Below are 18,434 nucleotides of genomic sequence, written 5' to 3'. Positions count from 1 at the left end.
AGGGACGGGGTATGGGGAGAAGGAAAGATGGTGGATGATGGAATGAGACAGACATCATTACACTATGTACATGTATGATTACACAAACAGTGTAACTCTACTTCGTGTACAACCAGAGAAATGAAAAGTTTTACCCACTCCAAAAATAAAATAAAGTCTGTACCAACAAGAATACTTTAAAAAAATAATACTGTAGCTAAGACTTCAATCCTGAGACTGTTTCTTGGACATAATCTCAAAACACAAATTATTAACCATCAAAATTTATAAGAGACAACTAATGAGACATTGATAGCAGTTAATCCAGTACAATCTCTCACCAGTGCATGTGTTCATGAAGGTCAGCCAATCTGCAACAGCTCCATTTTTCTCAAAGCCAGTCTTCACATCAATGGTAACTTGTATACTCCTTTGAAACTTGCTTTTTTATTCAGTTCTTCTTTGGGAGTTTATCCATACTGATCAGTGTTGCTCAAGTTTTAACTGTTGTATAATATTGTACTTTACACAACTAAAATAGTCTTTTCAGTTGTTGAACATTTAAAGTTTTCCAATTTTTTATTATAAGTAGTAAAATAATTTCCCTATTTAGTGAAGTAAAATTTTTCTCATATCTTCTGCAGTTAAGAATTTCTTTACAGAGCATTTTAAACACGTATATACTTTTATCATAATTTAAGAACTAACTCATTACATCAAGATTCAACACACCTACACAAATTTAAAATAATTTGAAAATTGTACTGAGTGCCTACAATTCATCAGATAACTACTTTAGGCACTAAGAAAATCACAGTGAATTAAAAAATCTTTATCCTAAGGATCCTAGTACTGTAACGGAGGTGGAGATGGGAGAGGCGCAGAATCTAATCAATATTAAAACAATAAAAACATATAGTAGGTGAGTTGTCCAGGACTATTTTTAAAAAAAGAGAAAGATGTATATAGAGAAGGGATTTTATTTTAAAGGGTGGCAAAAGAAAGTCTCACTAAAATAATTACATTTTAGTAAATAACAAGAATGAAGAGGCAAACTTTGTGTACACATATTAAAATATATGATATGTGAATATGTGGTTTATATGTAGATAATATTTATATGTAATCATATGTATTTATATTTATATAGGTATCCAGTTTTCCCACCACAACTTGTTGAAAAAGTTATCTTTTCTCTAGCATGTATTTTTGGTACTTCAGAGAATGTATGTGGGTTTGTCTCTGTGTATTTTATCCTATTCCTTTGGTCTTCATATCTGTTTTTATGCCAGTACTATGCTGTTTTTGTTACTATAGCTCTGTAGTATAATTTGAGATCTGGTACTGTGGTGCATCCAGCATCACTGTTCTTGTTCAGGATCACGTTGGCTATCTGGGTCTTTTATTTGTTCAAATGAATTTTAAAACTGTTTTTTCTAGTTCTGTGAAAAATGTCATTGGTGTTCTGATGAGGATTGCAATATTCAATTATATTTTAATGATTTCTATAATATCTCAGATAAGACTTGGACAGGTAATGAGTTTCTCTAGGCAACATTTTTTTTTTTTCAGTGTTGGGGATTGAACCTAGGGCATTGTGCTTGACAGGCAAGCACTCTACCAACTAGCTATATCCCCAGTCCTTTTTTCCTATTTTTTAAAACCTCAGTCCATCTTATGTAATGCCAGTTTGGTATTCTTTGTATGATGACGAAAACATAAAGACATTTGATAACTTTTTAGCACTTACCAGGCACTATTCTTAGTGTAAGGTTTATAGCAGTGAGCAAAATAAAAGTTCTTATCCTTGTAGTTTTCATTATAGTTGTTGAAGACAGAAGGAAAAAAATAAAATACTTTCTTTTACCAATTGTAATAATAATTTTATTTTTAGTTTGCTATTTTTTAATTTTATTGGTTCTTTTTTAGTTATGGTATATTGTGGTAGGTTCTAGGAAGAAAACCTAGGAATGAAAGCTAGGAAATTAATGGAGAAGATCACATAGTGCGTGGTCAAGGAAATTCTCATTTGTGTGTGACTTGAGAAAAAAGCCTGAAGGACACAAGATGTAAAGGGAAAAGCCATGTTGGTATCAGAGTAAAATCATTAAGGCAGAAGAAAAAGTATAATATTATAGCAACTGAAAAATAGTAACTATCCCACAGGTTTTTTTCTGGAAAAAATGACCTTCTCCTAGTAATGTACTCTTACGTTATATTCCATTCCAGCCTCATATGTAAAAACATTTTCCCAAAATCCACTGAATAAGTGTCACAATCTATAAGCAGGTGTTATATCCAAGGTGTAAAGCCAAAACTCCAATGTTTACACAGAGGTATGGAATTGTGGGTTACAGGGTTGGTGCTTTGAAAAGTGACTGGCCAACTTTGTGCAGTGTCAGTATCATAGCCAATGAGGTTTATCTTAGGTGTAGTTATTACTCATTGAAAAAAAAGTGACTGCCCAATACTTCAGTGGAAGAAGTGGACGTGTAATCAAAACAACTGCACACCCTGCATAAAATGTAAGGTAGAGGTACTAGATGGACTAGGCATGATAGAATCAAGCAACTGTATTACAATAAGGCAAGAGAGAATTCTTTCAAAATGGATCAGGCTGTGATATAAGCTGCCCCACTACTTGGGCCCTCTAAGATGACAGACCCAGTGGGTTTTGCTAGGTAAGAATGATATGGGGAAATCACAACAGGAGAGTCACAGTGCACATTCCTAGGCTTCTCTGGCTAAAAATCTTGTTCTTCAGTAAAGAACTTGTCTCCATTTTGAAAAAAACTCTTAGAATGTTACTAGCCCTCTTACAGTGTCTGACCAGGACAAGAAACAAGTATGCAAATGAAGATGCCCTCATGCACTGGGTATTGTTACATACATCCAGCCCTATAATAAGTCTCATAGTTAAAACCATGCTATGGTTTGGATAAGTGTTAAAAGCTTGGTCCTTAGCCTGTGTCCCCTCAAAGACATCTGTGGGACTCCAGTCTCTCTTTTTCCCTCTCTCTCTCTTTCTTTCTCTCTGACCACCAATGAAGGTGAGCAGCTTGCTCCACCACGTGCTGCTTGCCGTGATATCCTGCCTTGCTACAGACCCAGAAGCAACAGGGTCAACCAACCATGTACTGAAATCTCCAAAACAGTGAGCCAAAATAAACTTTTCCTGTTTTTAAGTTGATTATCTCAGGTGTTTTGTTTTAGTAATAGAAAGCTGACTAACCACAAGCAGCAGTTTGTTGTAAGATAAAAATAGTACATTCTGGAGCAAATATAAAAATCACAGGATAACATATGTGGAATCTAAAATGGTTGAACTCACAGCAGTAGAGAGTAGAATGGTAGTCACTAGAGGCTAGAGTCATGGGGGAGATTGCAGAGAAGTTGGTCAAAGAATACAACATTTCAGTTAGAAGGAAGTTCAAGAGATCTATTTGACTTGATGATTATAGTTAATAACAACATTGTATTCTTGAAAAGTGATGAAAGTGTATTTTTAGTATTCACCACAAAATGATATCTATGTGAGGTACCACATATTAATTAGCCTAATTTAGCCATTCTATAAGGTATATATATATATATATATATATACACTTGAAGGTTATAAAAATATATACAAATTTTATCATAAAAAAATGTTTAAAAAGTTAAGAAATCAGTTACCACTTGTATTGGTGAGAATAGGGCTAATATATTAAGCATAAAATGATTTCATTAAAACAGGCTAGCCTCTGGGCATAGTGGGGGGCTGAGGATAAGGATCACAAGTTCAAGACTAGCCTCTTGAACTGAGCAAGACTCTATTTCAAAAATTTAAAAGGAACCGGGCTTGGTGGCACATGCCTGTAATCCCAGTGACTCCAGAGTTTGAGGCAAGAGGATCATGATTTCAAGCCTCAGCCACTCAGCAAGGTCCTAAGCAACTCCAGCAAGACCCTGTCTCTAATAAAAAAAAAAAAAAGTGGGGTAGTCATGATGGGGATGTGGCAAGGTGGTTAAGAGCCCCTGGGTTCAATCCCTGGTAACAACAACAACAACAACAAAAGAGAAACTATAAATACAGCTCAATGGTAAAGTACCCCTGGTTTAAGTACCCAGTATTCCCCACTGCCACCAAAAAAAGATAGGCAAAAAAAGCCAAATCTCTAATACAAAAAAAGAAAACAAAGAAAAGAAAATGGGCAAAGGACATGCTAGGAAACACAACAGAAGATATTTACAGGAAAGTAAATTAAGGAAAAATGTTCAGTGCAAAGAATTGTAAACTCAAGCAACCATAACATAACTTGACCACTTACCAATTTAGCAAATAATGAGGAAAACATTTATACTTCATATTAGCAGCTCTTGGATAAATTCATGTTTGTACTGTTGACAGGAATATAAATGGGCACAATCTCCCTGATGGTAACATCATGAAAACAGTTTTGATCATTTGACTCACTTTGTAAGGTATTTTCCTAAAGAAATAATTGTAGAAAAAGACAAAGATTTATATGGTATTGTATTATTTGTGTGGTATTATCTTCAATTATTGAAGATAGGAAAAATAATGTTTTAGAAAATATATGATGGAATATTACATACCCATTAATATCTTTGAAACAGTATTTAAACATGAAAAATAGTACAAAATTAAACTAATTGTGTGTTTGTGGGTGTCTGTGAAATATGTGTATACATGGGAAAAGACTATTACTATAGAATCTAGATTTGTTTGGATCATTTTCTTTCCTTGTTTTTTCATGTTGTTCATGTATCTTTCCCTCTAGCGCTGCAGATCTGGGGTATTACAGATTTCCCCCTATAGGCTTATAGTGGCCCTATAGGTTTCCAAAACCCTTTCTTTAAGGGGAGATCAATATTAGCAGTGCCCAATTCAGACACTATGCAATCCTAGACCAAATAGCCCCTATGGGGACAATAACAAAATTGTCATAAAAAACAAAATGTGTTCAAATGTTATCTTTGGTAAAACAAACAGGTTTACAATAATGTCTGCAGTTTCTAATAGAGGACAAAGAGGATGCAGAGGGATGAAGAATATGGCTGTTAATGGGATAATAAAAGAATATACAGAAGTTCTAGAAAATAGAAAGTGTGAGAGTGTAATCAAAAGAAATCGGATGTTAGCATGTAAATAAGGGAGAAAGCGACTCTGAGGGAACAGGTAAACAGAAGGAAAAGAAAGCAAGAAAAGTAAAGAAATAAAAACAAATTTTTTTTTAAAAAAGAGAAAAAAGAAAATCTACTGTATAACAGTCATATACTAATGAAACCTCCCAGTGTTCAGTAGCCTGATATATGAGAGGTACCTGACAATGAGCTTCAAGCCTCCAGCAGGCGTCTCAGGATGGGATTTGCCCCACCTGAAGATCAGAGCTACGGCTTCCAGGATTATCCAAGATGGCTGCTCTGGCTTCCGAATGTGTTGGCAAATGGGGAGCTGCAGCTCAGGGGTGGACATTGTCAGCTGGAGGTCCTGGAGACAGGATGCAGTTGGTCCCGCAGTGGTCCTGGAGGTTGGGTGTGTTTGGTGTGGTTGTGGGATCCAGGAGGCCAGGTGCAATCAGTTGGTCTGGGTTCCCGGTGATAGGGCACAGTCAGTTGGTCTGGGGGTCCTGGCAGCAGGGAGCAGTCAGTTGATGTGAGGGCCCCAGAGGCAGGGAGTGATTGGTCGGGCTGAGGGATCCTGGAGACCGGACTCAGTCAGTTCGGCCAGGGGTCCTACGGGGCCTGGCTGTTGTCTGAAAATGGCAGCAGCCACGTGTAATCAAACCTTCAGGTACTGTAACAGTGAACTTCCAGGCAGCAGACGGCAGCTGGTTCTCCACTGGTGGTCTGCAGTCAGTCTGCTGGCAGCTGTCAGACAATCAGGAGGTGAACCTCGAGCGTTGGGTGATGGATAGGGGTAAGGCAGGCGATGGACAGGCGAGAGACAGGCAAATGGCGGATGATAGACACCTGACAGTGAGCAATCTGCTCTCAAAAAAGGCGTCCATAAGCTGGCAGATTGCAGGTGATCACAGCAGACAAATGGGGTAAAGAGCAGGGGATCGATAAGCAGCAAAAACTGCCTCACCGAGAAACAGATATCCTCTGCTTGAATCCCGCGTTGGGGAGCGACAAGGAATGCAGCCTCCCTCTAGACTGCCATCTTGGATCTCCCAGGAAAAGACTAGTAGAAAGGAAAATGAAGTGTCAACAGAGGATGAAGAGAGGGAGAACTGGAAAGAGGAAATGATACATTTCCACAGGACACAAGTGAATTATACCCAGAGGTGGCCCAGACTCAAGCATTACCTACCACTGTTGCCACTTTCCTACCTAATACATATGGCCTTGTGGGAATTTCTTGTGACCAGCTGACCAAGAAGGGAAAAACACTAGGCCTAGTTTATGAGTGGATGGCTCAGTAGGATAGGATAGGATAGGGAATATTAGAATATGAACTATCATGGAGAGGGAGGAGGGGAGAGAAAGAGGAAGTAATGGAGAGTAAATTGCAACAAATAATATTCCATGCTTGTATAATTATGTCAAAATGAACCCCAATATTATGCATAACTATAATGAACTAGTTAAAAAAAAAAAAAAGGAAAAGAAATAAACTATTGTGTTCCAATCACACTGAGGACCATGCCTGATAGTGGTGAGGAGACATCCTCCCAGTGTGCTTATCCTGGACAAATGTCTTGCTAATTAGGAGCATAGAAAAAGTAAATTTAAATAATTGGAAACAAGGTAGTCTGGGTGACCTACAGGAGTCGGCATGGGTACATGATTCTCTGCACATTGAATCTGTTGCCACCAGATAGCATTCATAAGAGGAGATATTAAAGAACCAGGTCAACAGAATACCAACTTGTGTCCTCAGTCACCCCAGGCTTTACACAATGGTCCTGCTTAAGGTATATTAGTGGTGTTAGAAATAGAGGCTATGCATGGGCCCTACAATTTGCACTCCCTCTCACCAAGGCTGAATTAGCTACTATTGCTGCCAAATGTCTCACACAGCTAGCAACAGAAACCAATGCTGAGCTCTCAATATAGTGCCATATCAAGGAGTCCAAATTAGCTAGTTAACTCATAGCAAGTTGATCACATTGTACTCCTCCCATCCTTGAGTAATTCACTGTCCTTGGAACTGATATACATTTGAAGAAGGGACATCAATAGGCATGTGACTCCATCTCCTGGAAGATGCTTTCACATTAGAAGAGTGAAATGACTTCTTTGAACCTTGACTAAGTTAATCCTATTTAGTGAATGCTTATGTCTCCCCACCTCCACATACACACATGCACACAAATTCGTATGTTGAAACCCTGGTCCCTAATGTGATGGTATCTGCTAACAGTATCTTTTGGAGGAAACAAGGTCATGAGGATGGAGTCCTCATAAGTGAGATTAGTGCTCTTATAAAAGAGACTCTGAGAAGCTCCCTCAATTTTTCTGTCTTGTGGCATCTTAGAAGAAGGCTGTTTATGTACAAAGAAGTGGGTCCCTCCACAGATAGCAGGTCTTCCAATCTCCAAAACTATGAGAAATATATGGTTTCTGTTTATGTCAATGATTTCATGATAATTTGCTATTCTAGACTGAGATGACTTAGACATTCACCAGTTGGAAATTATGCTCTGTAGGGTTTGTGTGCTCTCCTTCAGGATATAGAATATATTCAGGATATAGAATATGACCATGATACTGTGCTCTACCTCCAGCAACTAGAACACATAGATCTGGGAACCAAGAGATGGAAGTAGGACGGAACCCTTTCCATTTCAATAAAGAATAAATAGGAAAAGGGAGAAATAAAAGACCAAAATCTAAAGGGACTGGCATATTGTTCTCTAGTGTGAACAACTGGTACTTAATTCTGCAGGAACCCTTCTGAGAACAACAGGATGCACTTCAGAATTGTACTTCTATAGGACAGGAAGCTAGGTCATTTACTCCTATCCCTCAGTAGTGGAACACTGCATTGTGAGATGGTCTCGTACATCTCTGGTCTGTACCTACACACTTTTCAATTGACATTCCATGACTTTGGGGAAAGCCCCAGGCAGAAACTCAGAGATAGACACAGGATGCAGGGAAAATGCTTGAGACAGAGGTAGGCTGAGAGACTGTGACATGAGGCAACAAACATATATTCTGCAATCTAAGCTTTGCACATCTAAAATCTGCTCATGCCCCAAATTAAGTACTCTCTGTCATTACCTCTTCCTAGTGATGGCCAACTACATCACTCATAGAACCAGTTATAGATCTCATAGATTAAATTTTATTATTTATTTTCTCCCTTTTATACAAACAACACTTTCTGGATTCTGCTCACCTTTTGCCAGCATATCAACTGGTCTATGTTGCTTGCTCAGGATGAGGACCAAGAATTTCATTCCAAAGGGGCTGGGGAATGGTAGCATACTGAGTACCTAATACTTCTGGGCCTATATACAGCCTCCATCTTCATTTACACTGATAACTCCATTTGTGCACCCATTTCAGAGGCACTAGAGTGGTCAAGGATGGAGCCAGGCTGATGTTCATTAAATGGGTTGTCATGTCTATCTGGTTATTGAGTGTCTTGTTTGTGGATGATATTCTTGAATGCATCAGTGTGAGACATTTCCGCACACTTTATGGTCATATTTGGAAGACCTTCAAAATGCCACATACTTAAATTCCTTCTCTCTGATCTTTCAGTCTTGCTCTTTCAGGTTTCTAGCAAGGCAATAGTTTGCCTTGGAGTACATGAATATAGGATATAAGGATATGAATATAAAGGAATAGAAGTCTATGAATACCTCAGGTTATTTCCATATGAGGCTAAAAACCAAGTAGAAATACAGAAACACTGCCCACTGAAATGATTTTTCAGCAGTACTGTTTTTTTTAACATCACACCTAAGTGGAGCCATATATATCAGGAAGTTGACTGGCCTAGTTTTAGGGAATCCACCAAAATGCTAAAGGTATAAATGGAGGGAAAAATCACAGAGGTAGGCAACACGAACGAAGGTATGATCATGTTTTTTTTTTTTTTTTCTGATGACAAAAATAGTTGTTTAATTAGCATGATGATGACATATGGCAGAGTATCATAACCAAGGATTATGATAAATCCAATTCGGTGTACCTGAGATCCCAAGAGAAAAGAAAAGAAAATGCACAAAACAAATACGCAAATATCTGACTTGAATAAAATTTGGGAAGACACAAGAAGGTTATCACAGCAATATCAATAACTTCAAAATGAGTTTTAGCTTGTGTTTTCTTTTTAAAAATCATTTTTATTTCATTGAGAATTTTAGCTAGGGCTGGGAATATAGCTTAGTTGGTAGAGTGCCTGCCTTGTATGCACAAGACCCTGGGTTCAATCCCCAGCACCACAAAAAAAAAAAAAAAAAAAAAAAAGAATTTTAGCTGGGCATGGTGGCGCACACCTATAATCCCAGTGGCTTGAAGAGTTCAAAGCCAGCCTCAGCAACTTAGCGAGGCCCTAAGCAACTCAGTGAGACCCCGTCTCTAAATAAAATACAAAAAATGGCCTGGAAATGTGGCTCAATGGTTAAGTGCACCTGAGTTCAATCCCTAGTACCCTACCCTCACCCCCACAAAAAACAATTTTTTTAAACCAAAGGTAGGTGTTGAATTTGAATCAGTCATGTAGATTAAACCAGAAACTATTGAATTACTATTATACATCAACATGATGGTTGGTAAATATAATCTAAATGTATGTATATAACAAAAGTTTTGTGAAAGAATATATTTGTGTTTGTGTGTAATTAAAATAAAAGTGTTGTGAAACAATGAAATCTTTGGTATACACAATGGCCTCTGACATTTTTTTTTCTGGTCTGGTCTAGCCTGTATCTTTTTTTTTTTTTTTTTTTTTTTGTGGATACTATGCCAATTTTTTTTTTTTATTGTAAACAAATGGGATACATGTTGTTTCTCTGTTTGTACATGGCGTAAAGGCATACCATTTGTGTAATCATAAATTTACATAGAGTAATGTTGTTTGATTCATTCTGTTATTTTTTCCCTTCCCCCCACCCCTCCCACCCCTCTTTACCCTCTATACAGTCCTTCCTTCCTCCATACTTGCCCCCCTCCCTAACCCTAACTCTAACCCTAACACTAACCCTTCCCTCCCCCCCATTATGTGTCATCCTCCACTTATTAGCGATATCATTCGTCCTTTGGCTTTTTGAGATTGGCTTATCTCACTTAGCATGATATTCTCCAATTTCATCCATTTGCCTGCAAATGCCATAATTTTATCATTCTTTATGGCTGAGTAATATTCCATTGTATATATATACCACAGTTTCTTTATCCACTCATCAATTGAAGGGCATCTAGGTTGGTTCCACAGTCTGGCTATTGTGAATTGAGCAGCTATGAACATTGATGTGGCTGTGTCTCTGTAGTATGCTGATTTTAAGTCCTTTGGGTATAGGCCAAGGAGTGGGATAGCTGGGTCAAATGGAGGGTCCATTCCAAGTTTTCTAAGGAATCTCCACACTGCTTTCCAGAGTGGCTGCACTAATTTGCAGCCCCACCAGCAATGTATGAGTGTACCTTTCTCCCCACATCCTCGCCAACACCTGTTGTTGCTCGTATTCTTGATAATCGCCATTCTAATTGGGGTGAGATGGAATCTTAGGGTGGTTTTGATTTGCATTTCTCTTATTACTAGAGATGTTGAACATTTTTCCATATGTTTGTTGATTGCTTGTAGATCTTCCTCTGTGAAGTGTCTATTCATTTCCTTAGCCCATTTGTCGACTGGATTATTTGAATTCTTGGAGTAAAGTTTTTTGAGTTCTTTATAGATTCTGGAGATTAGTGCTCTATCTTAAGTATGATTGACAAAGATATTCTCCCATTCTGTAGGCTCTTTCTTCGCATTGCTGATAGTTTCTTTTGCTGAGAGAAAGCTTTTTAGTTTGAATCTATCCCAGTGGTTGATTCTAGCTTTTATTTCTTGTGCTATGGGAGTCCTGTTAAGGAAGTCTGATCCTAGATCAACAAGGTGAAGATTTGGACCTACTTTTTCTTCTATAATCTGCAGGGTCTCTGGTCTGATTCCGAGGTCCTTAATCCATTTTGAGTTTAGTTTTGTGCATGGTGAGAGATATGGGTTTAGTTTCATTCTGTTGCATATGGATTTCCAATTCTCCCAGCACCATTTGTTGAAGAGGCTATCTTTTCTCCATTGCATATTTTTGGCACCTTTGTCTAGTATGAGAAAATTGTATTTATTTGGGTTTGTGTCCGTGTCCTCTATTCTGTACCATTGATCTACCTTTCTATTTTGGTACCAATACCATGCCGTTTTTGTTACTATTGCTTTGTAGTAGAGTTGAAGATCTGGTATTGCAATACCCCCTGTTTCACTCTTCCTGCTAAGGATTGCTTTAGCTATTCTGGGTTTCTTATTCTTCCAGATGAATTTCATAATTGCTTGCTCTATTTCTGTAAGGTACATCATTGGGATTTTAATTGGAATTGCATTGAATCTGTATAGCACTTTAGGTAGTATGGCCACTTTGACAATATTAATTCTTCCTATCCAAGAACATGGAAGATCTTTCCATCTTCTAAGGTGTTCTTTAATTTCTTTCTTTAGTGTTGTATAGTTCTCATTGTAGAGGTCTTTCACCTCTTTTGTGAGATTGATTCCCAACTATTTTATTTTTTTCGAGGCTATTGTGAATGGGGTAGTTTTCCTAATTTCTCTTTCTGAAGATTCATCACTTATGTATAAAAATGCGTTGGATTTATGGGCATTGATCTTGTAACCTGCTACTTTACTGAAATCACTTATGACTTCTAAGAGTTTTCTGGTGGAATTTCCTGGTTCCTCTAAATATATAATCATGTCATCAGCGAACAGGGATAGTTTGAGTTCTTCTTTTCCAATTCGTATCCCTTTAATTTCTTTGGTTTGTCTAATTGCTCTGGCCAGAGTCTCAAGAACGATGTTGAATAGAAGTGGTGAAAGAGGGCATCCCTGCCTTGTTCCAGTTTTTAGGGGGAATGCTTTCAGTTTTTCACCATTTAGAATGATATTAGCCATGGGCTTAGCATAAATGGCCTTTACAATGTTAAGGAATGTTCCCACTATCCCTCTTTTTTCTAGTGTTTTGAGCATGAAGGGGTGCTGTATTTTATCAAATACTTTTTCTGCATCTATTGAAATAATCATGTGATTCTTGACTTTAAGTCTATTAATATGGTGAATTACGTTTATTGATTTCCTGATGTTGAACCAACCTTGCATCCCTGGGATGAAACCCACTTGATCATGGTGCACTATCTTTTTAATATGTTTTTGTATGCGATTTGCTAAAATTTTGTTGAGAATTTTTGCGTCGATGTTCATTAAGGATATTGGTCTGAAATTTTCTTTCCTTGATGAGTCTCTGTCTGGTTTAGGTATCAGTGTGATATTGGCTTCATAGAATGAGTTTGGGAGGGTTCCCTCCTCTTCTATTTTATGGAATACTTTGAGAAGTATTGGAATGAGCTCTTCCTTAAAGGTTTTGTAGAACTCGGCTGAGAACCCATCTGGTCCCGGACTTTTCTTTGTTGGTAGGCTTTTGATGACTTCTTCTATTTCAGTACTTGAAATTGGTCTATTTAAATTGTTTATGTCCTCCTCATTCAGTTTAGGCAATTCATATGTCTCTAGAAACCTGTTGATGTCTTCGAAATTTTCTATTTTGTTGGAGTATAGATTTTCAAAATAGCTTCTAATTATGTTTTGTATTTCCATCCTGTCTGTTGTGATATTTCCTTGTTCATTCCGAATTTTAGTGATTTGGGTTTTCTCTCGTCTTCTCTTTGTTAGTGTGGCTAAAGGTTTATCAATTTTGTTTATTTTTTCGAAGAACCAACTATTTATTTTGTCAATTTTTTGTATTGTTTCTTTTGTTTCAATTTCATTGATTTCAGCTCTGAGTTTAACTATTTCCTGTCTTCTACTACTTTTGGTGCTGTTCTGTTCTTCTTTTTCTAGGGCTTTGAGCTGTAGTGTTAGGTCGTTTATTTGTTGAGTTTTACTTCTTTTATTAAATGCGCTCCATGAAATAAATTTCCCTCTAAGTACTGCTTTCATAGTGTCCCACAGATTTTGATACGATGTTTCTTTGTTCTCATTTACCTCTAAGAATTTTTTAATTTCCTTCCTAATATCTTCTGTTATCCATTCATCATATAATAGCATATTGTTTAATCTCCAGATGTTGGAATAGTTTCTGTGTTTTACTCTTTCATTTATTTCTAACTTCAATCCATTATGATCTGATAGAATACATACTAGTGTCTCTATCTTCTTGTATTTGCTAACATTAGCTTTGTGGCATAATATATGGTCTATTTTAGAGAAGGATCCATGTGCTGCTGAGAAGAAAGTGTATTCACTCTTGGTTGGATGGTATATTCTATAAATGTCCGTTAAGTCTAAATTAATGATTGTGTTGTTGAGATCTATGGTTTCTTTGTTCAATTTTTGTCTGGAAGATCTGTCCAGTGGTGAGAGCGGCGTGTTAAAATCACCTAGTATTATTGTGTTGTGGTCTATTTGGTTTCTGAAATTGAGAAGGATTTGTTTGACATACATAGATGAGCCACTGTTTGGGGCATAGATGTTTATGATTGTTATATCTTGCTGATTTATGCTTCCCTTAAGCAGTATGAAATGTCCTTCTTTATCCCTTCTGACTAACTTTGGCTTGAAGTCCACATTATCGGAAATGAGGATGGATACTCCAGCTTTTTTGCTGAGTCCATGTGCATGGTATGTTTTTCCCCATCCTTTCACCTTTAGTCTATGGGTATCTTTTTCTATGAGGTGAGTCTCTTGCAGGCAACATATTGTTGGATCTTTCTTTTTAATCCAATCTGCCAGTCTATGTCTTTTGATTGATGAATTCAGGCCATTAACATTCAGGGTTATTATAGAGAAATGATTTGGTTTCCCGGTCATTTGGTTCATTTTTAAAATTTTGTTTATTTATTTGTTTGACACAACTTGTTTCCTCCTTTATTTGACAATTCCTTTAGGATAATTCCTCCCTTTGCTGATTTGCTTCTTTGTTTTTCATCTCTTCCTCATGGAATATTTTGTTGAGAATGTTCTGTAATGCTGGCTTTCTTTTTGTAAATTCTTTTAGCTTTTGTTTATCATGGAAGGATTTTATTTCATCGTCAAATTTGAAGGTAAGTTTTGCTGGGTATAAGATTCTTGGTTGGCATCCATTTTCTTTCAGGGCTTGAAAAATGTTGTTCCAGGACCTTCTAGCTTTTAGGGTCTGGATTGAAAAATCTGCTGATATGCGTATTGGTTTCCCCCTGAATGTAATTTGGTTCTTTTCTCTCACAGCCTTTAAAATTCTGTCTTTATTTTGTATGTTAGGTATTTTCATTATAATGTGCCTTGGTGTGGGTCTGTTGTAATTTTGTGTATTTGGAGTCCTGTAAGCCTCTTGAACTTGATTTTCCATTTCATTCTTCAGATTTGGGAAATTTTCTGATATTATTTCATTGAATAGGTTGTTCATTCCTTTGGCTTGTTTCTCTAGACCTTCCTCAATCCCAATAATTCTTAAATTTGGCCTTTTCATGATATCCCATAGTTCTTGTAGATTCTGTTCATGATTTCTTACCATCTTCTCTGTTTGTTCAACTTTGTTTTCAAGGTCAAATATTTTGTCTTCAATGTCTGAGGTTCTGTCTTCCAGGTGTTCTATCCTATTGGATATGCTTTCTATGGAGTTCTTAATTTGGTTTATTGTTTCCTTCATGTCAAGGATTTCTGTTTGGTTTTTTTTCAATATCTCTAACTCTTTATTGAAATGATCTTTTGCTTCCTGTATTTGCTCTTTTAACTGTCGATTGGTGCGATCATTCAATGCTTGCATTTGCTCTTTCATCTCATCATTCAGTGCGTGCATTTGCTCTTTCATCTCATCATTTGCTTCTCTGATCATTTTAATTATGTACATTCTGAACTCCTTTTCTGTCATTTCTTCTGCCATGCTGTCATTGGGTTTTATTGATGTAACATCTAGATTTGTTTGCAGCATTTTCTTTCCTTGTTTTCTCATATTGTTCAGATATCAGTGGACCGCTGAGATATTGCAGATTTCCTCTGTTGATTTACAATGTCCCTGAAGATTTCTATATATATCCCCTCTTAGCCTTCAGTAGGCTGAAGTCTTGGAGGAAGTTGATAATGCGGTGCTCCACAAGGAAGCTGCCTCTCTAGGAGTGGTGGCCTTCAGGTGGGGTATATTCCCTGCTAGTGGGCAGAGGTGCCTCCACTTGTTGACCAATGGTCATCCAAAGCGGACCTAGGCTGTGGGCTGAGGCAAGGCCTGTTTGGGCCTGTGTCTCTGGTTTTACCGTCCTTGTGGGGAAACCTCACCAGGCAGGGAAGACTCACCCAGTGGGGAGGTCTCGCTGGTCAGTTTCCTCCTAGAGGTTCCCCTCAATTTACAGCTACTGCCTGGGCTGGGCTGCCTTCCTCTGCAAAGTTTCCAGGGGCCCGGCCCTACCTCCTGGGCCTGGGAGCCTCACCCTTCGCAGATGAATCTCCTTAGGCTGCCCCTCCTCAGAGAATTTGCCCACAGGCCTGGAACCTTCTCTCCGCCCTAAGCCTATCTCTGTGCGGCTCTTCCACCCAGAAGCCTCCTAGATCCTGGGACCCTGCTCTGCACCTAATCGCCTGGCTGCGTGGCCCCTCCTCTGAGCAGCCACCTGTGGCCCCGAACAATCACTCTGAGTCCCAGAGACCCGCCACAGGCCTCTTCCTCCAGACAGCCGCCCAGTATTCTGGTGCGGTCACTAGGAGTCCAAGAAACTCACTTCGTGCCTCCCCCACCTGTAGCCCGGGGCAATCAATCACTCCGAGTCGAAGTGACCCTCCCCGTTCCTCCTCCTTCTCCAGATAACCCCCCGGGTGTTCAGGAGCAGTCCCTCTGAGTGGCTCTGAATCCACGTGACCCGCTGCACGGGTCCTCTGGGCACCGCCCGGAGCTCAAGTGCGGCCACTCAAGACCAAGTGTCCCACCACGCTTCTCCTCCAGGCAGCCCCCCTGTGTTCAGGAGCTATCACTTTAAGACCAAACAACTCACCACTCGCCTTCTCCTCTGAGCAGCCGCCTGGAGCGCTAATGCAGTCACTGCGAGTCCAAAGGACCCGCCGCCCTCCTCCTCCTCCTTCTCCTACTCCTCCAGGCAGGCCCCGGGGTTCAGAAGTGGTCAGAGTCCAAACAGCTCGCCACGCAGCCCCTGCTCTGGCAACCGCCTGTAGCTCTGGTGTAGTCACCCGAATCTAAGCGGCCGCGTTCCTCTTCCTCCTAGTCCTCAGGGCAGGCCCCGGGGTTCAGAAGCGTCGTTCTGATTCCAAACAGCTCGCCGCACAGCTTCTCCTCTGGCAACCGCCTGTAGCTCTGGTGCCGTCTCTCCGAATCCAAGTGGCCACGCTCCTCTCCTCCTCCTCAGGGCAGGCCCCGGTGTCCTGAGTCCACACAGTTCTCCTCGCCACTCTTCCCCTGGGCAGCCGCCGGAGCCCCAGTGGGTGCTCCGAGTCCCAGCGCTGTGCCGAGCGGCCTCCTTTACGGCGCTCCCAGTTGTCCGAGTTCACTGCTCCAGCGGGGGGAGGGGCGTCTCGCCGGCAGTTCTACTTCACAAAGTTTCCTGCGTTCCGGGACCCCCGTCCCATCCGGGATGCCCCCCCAGGGGGTGAGAGTCACCCGGCTGCTTTGAGTTGGTCCCAAGCGTCTCAATATCTCCTCTTTTGAATCCTGAGTCCTGGAGCAACATGAAATGCAGCCACCCTCTAGGCCGCCATCTTGAAAGCATCCGAAGATGGAAATTTTTAACAAACTATTTAAACTGTTGTCTTAAAGAGATTGCCTCCACTGCCAGAGATCTTGAATAGCCTTCTGGTCAGTCATCTGGAAGCAATTCTTCACATAATTGATGAACTTGGCTTCCACTTTGGGAAGAGAACCACCTTTCTCTATACTTGCTTGCATTTTTGCTTTAATGTCTTCTACAGAACTAGGTCCTTTTGGTGTTTTAGACATTTTTCCTGTTTTTTGGAGGATTCTTGACCTTTTGATCTTGGTGTTGATGGTTTTGAGTCTTTTCCATTCTGGTTTGATTTTTGTGCATTTTTGGCTGGAGTATCTTGTACATATTTCTTCACTGGAGCTTTTTCTTCAGTTTCCTCCTCCTCCTCATCGTCTTCATCATCATTGTCATCTTCATCAGCAGCAAGTTTTACTTTGTTCTGGAGAACCTTGCTACCACCTCCAGGTGGGGTAGATCGCTACTCTCCAGCAAGGGTAGATCACTTTCCAGACACACTTAAAAGAGTTTTACATCCTCCTCCTCTTCATCTTCTGATTCTGCATCTTCCTCCACAGCTATAAGTGCTTCCCACTAATATGCACAGGCCCTGAACCACTCGTCAACCTTAAGACCACAGGTGGTGTAATTTCAAAGCCCCCAAGGGAAACGATTGGCTGTATAGACATTTTCAATGTTGCCAATGTTACTTTAATTGGACTGCCTTCATAATTCATTGCCTCTGCTTCAACAATGTACAATTCATCCTTTGCACCAGCCCCTAAACTGACCGTTCTTAAGGATAACTGGTGTTCATTTTCATCATTATCCACCTTAAAGTGATAATCTTTGTCAACATTTAGCTCACAACTGAAAAGATAGTTCTGGGGCCTCAGGGGTCTCATGTCCATCAAATCTTCCATGGGGTGGTAGCCCGTGCGTAGGTGGGAAAGAAGTCGGGTGGAAAATAGGCTGCTGCCCTAGAGAAGAGATTTGCAGGACGGGATCATGCTAGGCATAACAGAGTCTTTTAGCTGCTGGACCTTGCTTAGAATTTTCTGATCAATATGTACTTGAGTTTGCCATTTTCCAGTGTAATTCTTATGGAATTGCTTAAGGTAATGCATTGTTTAGACCTCTTGGAGTAAGGTCATTGCTGCTGTGGAGGCAACTCTTGCATAAATGCTACTGAAGGTGTTTTCTGTCATGGTTCTTTAAATTTTATAGGGAGCCAGGTAACACCTGGCCTTTCAACCTTTCCAGAGGACTGTGGATGATAGAGAATGTGGAAGTTTCATTTTACGTTTAAAATTTAAGCAAATTCTTGGGTAATAGAGGAAGTAAACTTGGGGCCATTATTGGACTGGAGGGAGGTAGGTAAACAAAAGTGTGGAATTATTTCCCAGAAAAGTTGGATTGCTACTGTGGAACCCTCTTATTGCTAGTTGGAAAAGCCTTAAGCCATTTGGTCTTTTTTACAGGGAGAGTGTGGATGAAGTCAAGCTGCCAGTCAATGGCAGGAAGAATTCCTCCACCTTGGTGTGTGGGAAATGGGTGTGGTCTCACAT

The 18,434-nt window shown here is 39.7% G+C and overlaps 1 pseudogene across 1 annotated transcript; it reads right to left on the bottom strand.

Annotated features, from left to right (window-relative positions):
* Positions 1-16,916: 16,916 nt before the first annotated feature.
* Positions 16,917-17,952, bottom strand: LOC306659610 (nucleophosmin-like; annotated as a pseudogene). Its single transcript has 2 exons — positions 17,384-17,952; positions 16,917-17,347 (listed from the first exon to the last, which is right to left on the bottom strand). The product of its transcript is annotated as a nucleophosmin-like (transcript).
* Positions 17,953-18,434: the final 482 nt, after the last annotated feature.

The sequence above is a fragment of the Sciurus vulgaris genome (genome assembly GCF_902686455.1).
Source record: "Sciurus vulgaris genome assembly, chromosome: 4".
NCBI lineage: Eukaryota > Metazoa > Chordata > Mammalia > Rodentia > Sciuridae > Sciurus > Sciurus vulgaris.
Note: the sequence above shows the minus strand (reverse complement) of the source record. Positions and strands in the feature narration are given on the sequence as shown.